Here is a 6,371-nt window from a genome sequence, read left to right as displayed (position 1 = left end):
TTTACCATTGCGTCACGCCTGAAAACAGGCGCAAAAACGTGGTAAAGTCGGGTGTGAGAACATTAACGCGATCCGCACCTGCGTCCGCGTAGATTGCCACTTTACCGAGACCCGGGAATGGCTGCGATCCGATTTGCGCCCAAAACGGGCGCAACAGCGATTTAAATGCATTTGCATGCATTTCAATTGAATTAATGAACTGCCCGCCCAACTTTATCAGCATTTCCTCCTTTACCACCGCATTTGCCAATCCGGAACCACGCCATAATGGACCTGCTAAATAAAAGTCTGAATCGGCGCCCCAGCTGCTGAAGAGCGCGTTCAATGTTTCCAACGGCTCACTGACTCAGATCAGTGGTGGGGGGGAGGAGAGAGGCGGGTCAGATCATTCTCTGGTTGTGGGGGGGAGGAGGAGGAGGCGGGTCAGATGTATCTCTGTGGGGGGGGGGAGTGCCGATCGTTGTCTGATGATGGGGGGGGAGGGCTGATCATTGTCCAGTGGTGGGAGGGGTGGGCTGCTCGCTGTCTGGTGGTAGGGGGGGGAGGGAGAGCTGGTCGTTGACTGGTGGTAGGGGGGTAGGGTTGATCGTTGTCTGGCGGGGGAGGAGGAGGCGGGTAAGATGTTTCTCTGGTGGGGGGGGCAGATGGATCTCTGGTAGGGGGGGCAGGGGGCAGGGGGGTCCGCTGCCACTCTGTGGGCAATCGGTGGGGGGGGGGATGGGGGCAGGGGCGATGATCGGTCTGGGTAGCGGGGGGATGTTGATAAGGGGGACAGCGATGTCTGTGGGTAGGGGAGGTGATTAAGGGGGACAGCGATGTGTGTGGATAGTGGCGGGGGTGGATAAGGGAGACAGTGATGTGTGTGGGTAGTGGGGACGGTGGATAAGGGGGACAGCGATGTCTGTGGGTAGTGGAGGGGTGGATAAGGGAGACAGCAATGTGTGTGGCTAGTGGGGGGGGTGGATAAGGGGGACAGTGATGTGTGTGCGTAGTGGGGGGGTGGATAAGGGGGACAGTGATGTGCGGGGGTAGTGGGGGGGTGGATAAGGGTGGGCAGTGATGTGTGTGGGTAGTGGGGGGGTTGGATAAGGGGGACAGCAATGTGTGTGGGTAGGGGGGGGTGGATAAGGGGGACAGCAAAGTGTGTGGGTAGAGGGGGGGTGGATAAGGGGGACAGCAATGTATGTGTGCACCATTGACCCGCTTTTCGCTCCTGGACCACTTTATCCGCTTTCTGTGGCCCGGGAGCAATCTGACATGGGCGCGCTTTTTCAAATTTTTTTCTAACTGCGCATGCGCAGTTCAGAGCTCCGATCGTTTTGGCCATGCTAAGCCCTGCCCACAGCGCGAATGGGACTGGCGATTTTGTTTTCAGGCTGAATGCATATGGGGGTGCCTGAAAGCAGATTTCCAAGTCGGCTCTGCATTACACCCAGATTCAGCACTTAGAATGAAAATGGTAACATTGGGCCCTATGACTACGACTCTTCAGATATATATGGACAAATACGCCAAGGTGCCTTTGTTCCACAGAACGTCCTGGTGTCATGCCGTTCATTGAATACTTCCTTGTCAAATTACTCATTCCAAAGTGTATCACCTCACACTTCTCAGGTTAACTTTCACCTGACATATATTTGCCCTTTGGACCATCCCATCTGTATCTTCTTGTAGCCCAAGACACTCAGGGCCTGATTTTACCATTTTGAGTCTAAGTGCCAAATCCGGGCATCAAATAGATCCACGCCTGGAATCCTCTTTCCAGCGCGCCCATATGTGTTTTGCCGGCTCTGGTCCAATTCGCGCTGTGGGCGGGGCTTAGCACTGGCGGACCGATCGGAGCTCTGAACTGCGCAAGCGCAGTGCGAAAAAAATCTGACAGAGCGCGCCCGGACGCGAAAGAAAGACAAAAGCAGAAAGCGGAGAGAGCAGCTCTCTGACGATCATCCTCTGGTCGGGGGACCCAGATCATCCTCTGGTTGAGGTGGGGGGGGAAGGGGTGGGACCCAGCTCATCTTCTGGTCGGGGGGGGGGGGTTCTGCCGCCAGTCTGCGGCCGATCGGTGGGGAGGGAGGGGGCAGGGGGTTCCGCCACCACTCTGCAGGTGATCCCTCCTCCCCATCGGAGGAACAAATCCCTCCTGCCGGAGTGGACGTGCGGCCATGCCATCCCACAAACCCCCCCGACCAGAGGATGACCTGGGTCAGAGAGCCGTTGGAGGCTCTGACCCTGCTCTTCGGAAGCTGCAGCGACGACTTCAGATTTTTATTTTGCAGTTCGCTTACAGCGCGGATGCAGAACAGGCCAGAAGACGGTAAAGTGGGATTTGGCGGTAGGGTTGGGCACGCAGTTCATTAAGTCGATTTAAATGCATGCAAATGACACCCGATTCGGGCCGGACCCGCGCCCGTATTGGGTGTCGGTAAAGCTGCGATCTGCTCGGAATCGGGTGCAGATTGCGGTATAGGCCCAACGCCCAACTTTACTGCGATTTCGCGCCCGTTTTGAGGCGCGAAGTTTTGGTAAAATCGGGCCCTCAGTTTCACTGTTAACCTCCTGGCTAATCTTTGTGTCATCCCCAAACTTAGTAATCCTACTCCCCCACATAGTCATCCATGTAATTTATATAAATGACGAATAATGGGGGACCCAGCATAGATCCTTATGGTACACTACTGGACACTGGCTTCCAGTTACTAAAGCTGCCTTCTGTCATCACCCTCTGTCTCCTACAACTGAGCCAATTTTGAATCTACTTTATCCACTTACCCTGCATCCCATGTGCATTTGCCTTCTTTACAAGTCTCCCATGTGGGACCTTGTCAAAAGCATATAAACTACATCAACTGCATTACCTTCATCTACACACCTGGCCACCTCCTCAAAAAAATTCAGTCAACGTTGTTAGGCATGACCTCACTCTGATGAAGCCATGCAGATTGTTTCTGATTAAGCCTTGCCTCTTCAAGTTGAAATAGATGCTCTCCTTCAATATTTTCTCCAATAGTTTCCCTATCACTGATGTGAGGCTCACTGATCTATAGTTCCCTGGCTTATCTCTACAATCCTTCTTCAATAGTGGAATCACATCAGCTGTTCTCCAGTCCCCATGGCCAGAAAGGATTTAAAATTTTGGGTTAGAGCTCCTGCAATTTCCTCCCTTGCCTCCCACAGCAGTTTGGGACATGGGGCGGCACGGTAGCGCAGTGGGGCGGCACGGTAGCGCAGTGGTTAGCACTGCTGCTTCACAGCTCCAGGGTCCCGGGTTCGATTCCCGGCTCGGGTCATTGTCTGTGTGGAGTTTGCACATTCTCCTCGTGTCTGCATGGGTTTCCTCCGGGTGCTCCGGTTTCCTCCCACAGTCCAAAGATGTGCGGGTTGGGTTGATTGGCCAGGTTAAAAATTGCCCCTTAGAATGCTAAATTGCGTAGGTTAGAGGGATTAGTGGGTAAATATGTGGGGGTAGGGCCTGGGTGGGATTGTGGTCGGTGCAGACTCGATGGGCCGAATGGTCTCCTTCTGCACTGTAGGGTTTCTATGGTTTCTATGGTTCATCTGGATCTTGAGATTTCTCCACTTTTAAGCCTGATAACCGCTCCAATACCTTGGGTTTCCCTCTGTCAATTTGCTCAAAAACGTCACAGTCTCTCTCCCTGACTTCCTTACCTTCATCCTCATTCTGTTGGGTGAAGACGGATGTGAAGTATTAATTTAACGCTCTTCCAATGTCCTCTGTCTCCACCCACAGATTGCCCTCTTGGTCCTTAATGTACCCGACTCTTTCCCTGGTTATCTGCTTCCCATTGATATACTTTTAGAATATCTTGAGACTTTCCTTTCTTTTACCAGCCGGAGCTTTCTCATATCCCGTCTTTGCTTTCCTAATTATTTTATTTAGTTCCAACCTGCATTTTCTGTACTTCATTAATGCCACCTCTGATTTGTTCCCCTTGTACCTGCTAATAGCCTTTCTTTTCCTTCTCATCATATCCTGAATATCTCTTGTCATCCATGGCTCTATGGACTAGTTACTCCTTCCTATCACCCTGGAGGGAACATGCTAGCCTGGTACCCTCCCCATTTCCTTTTTGAACCACCCCTCCCCTACTTTTCTGTAGATTTCCCCACGAGTAGCTATTCTCAGTCTAGTTTGGCCAGATCCTCCCTTGTTTTTGTAAACTCTGTTTTCCCCCATTCCAAAACTTTTTTTTGCAACTTGTCTATTTCTTTGTTCATAACAAGCTTAAGTTGTATCATGTTGCGATCGCTATCACTAAAATGCTTCTCCACCACAACCTCAACCATCTGTCTGGCTTAATTCCCCAGATTTAAGTCCAGCACAGCCCCTTCCCTGGTTGGACCCTCTAAATATTGACAAAAAAAGTTCTACAGTACACATTTCAAGCAATCCACTCCATCCAATTGGACAGTTATTTTAGGAGGCTGGATACAATGGTGCTGCATTCACTCTCTAGTTCAAAACCCTGTCAGAACTGGGTGTGGAAAGGTAATTGTCAGTTCTGCCTTTTGCCCATAATTTTTAATTTCCATTGGACTTGTTGAACTGGTTTAGATTTGACTAATGCAGAAATGGATAAAGTGAGCTTGCAACGTATTTTTCCAACCTTTGGGATAATTGAAGAAAAAGTCTTGAATTTTTATGTGTGTAAACGCAGCAATGTATTTTCAGTGTCAAATAATAAAAGATTGCAATGAATGTATGCTGAATATGATATAAATCTTTGATAATCTATTGTGGGTAGTTAAATGCAGACATAAAGTGTAGAGATAATGGCCGTGATTCTCTCAAAAGTGCTGAATTGGTGGGAGAACAGTTCTAAATCCTGACTGTTTTCTCAGTTCAGCTTCTCACCTAAATCTCCGCACTCTGTGCACACAGAGATCCCAGTCATGAATATCATTAAAAACCCAGGGGGCGGGGCCTATTCATGCCAAAGAGCCTGAAATCGGTGGGATAAGCGGGAACCCGCGCATGCGCACATCACTGGGAGATCATGGAAAAGACCTCCCAGCATCCAGATCACTGCCCTGAAACCCCCACAGACGTCGCTGGCCTCACCGCTGGCCCCCACAACCCCCCAAAGAGACATCGCTGGCCTCACCGCTGGCCCCCACAACCCCCCAAAGAGACATCGCTGGCCTCATCACTGGCCCCAACAACTGCCCCCCCCCCACCCCCCACCCCACAGAGACATTGCTGGCCTCATCGCTGGCCCCAACATTCCCCCACACACATCGCTGGACTCATCGAAGGCCCCACAACCCCCCACAGAGACATCGCTGGCCTCCACAACCCCTCCCACATAGACATCGCTGGCCTCCATAACCCCCACAGAGGCATCGCTGGCATCACTGGCCCCCAACAACCACCCCCACATAGACATTGCTGGCCTCATTGCTGCCCCACCCCCTGTCTCCCCCCACATACAGACATGGCTGCCCGCTTACCTCATGCCCCCATGGTTGCGGATAATGCGGGCATGCAATCCCTCCATCCCTTGAACATACTGTCCTCACTGCTGCCCTGCAGAGAACTAGCATTGTGCTGACATGCACAACCCCAGCGTGTCATCATTCCCTCTCTTGAATGGGAGCCCTGAGTATTGCACCCCGCCTGGAGACAGCAGCCTATTGAATGGCAGTCAATCAGCACCCTGAGGGATGAATGACATTCAACTGAATGCAGTCTTCAAAATTTCTCACAAGTATTTGTTGCCAACTTGACTGGCCACACTCACTGCACCCGCACTCTCCTTAATGAAGCAGGCTGCTAAGTGTTTGCATTCTGAGCACTAGAGTTGGAATAGTGCCGCGTACTGGCACTTTAACAACCTGTTGCTGGAGGACAAGCGGTTCCACCATAGCCTCAAGGAGGCTTCCCTCCTTGAGGCTATGGTGGGATGTGGGCAAGACTTACATCCGTACCTTCAGGAGTGAGGGGGTCGACAAAGAGGCGGAAATCCAGGGTCGAGGAGCTGGAGCAGGAGGTTTTCGACCTGGAGTCACGTCTCGGTCAGCCTGACGCGGACCCGGTCCTGCAGCTGGAGTACAGGGAGAAGAAGGGTGCACTCCAGAAACTGCAACTCGTCAGGTCTCACGGCGCATATGTGAGGTCGTGGCTCCAGTTCCGCGTGGACCTGGACCCCCTTCTTCTACTCGCTGGAAAAAGGGTGGGCTAACCATCAGCAGTTCCTTATGCTGCTGACCGACGATGGTTCCCCCGTCTCGGATTCAGAAGGCATCAGGGCCATCACACGACACTACTACACTGCCCTCTTCTCTCCAGATCCGTCCAGCGAGGATGTCCGTAGAGTTTTGTGGGAGGATCTGCCGCATGTCGGCCCAGGGGG

Source organism: Mustelus asterias, chromosome 20 (assembly GCF_964213995.1).
Source record: "Mustelus asterias chromosome 20, sMusAst1.hap1.1, whole genome shotgun sequence".
Classification (NCBI taxonomy): Eukaryota; Metazoa; Chordata; class Chondrichthyes; order Carcharhiniformes; family Triakidae; genus Mustelus; species Mustelus asterias.
This window is presented reverse-complemented; position numbering follows the sequence as displayed.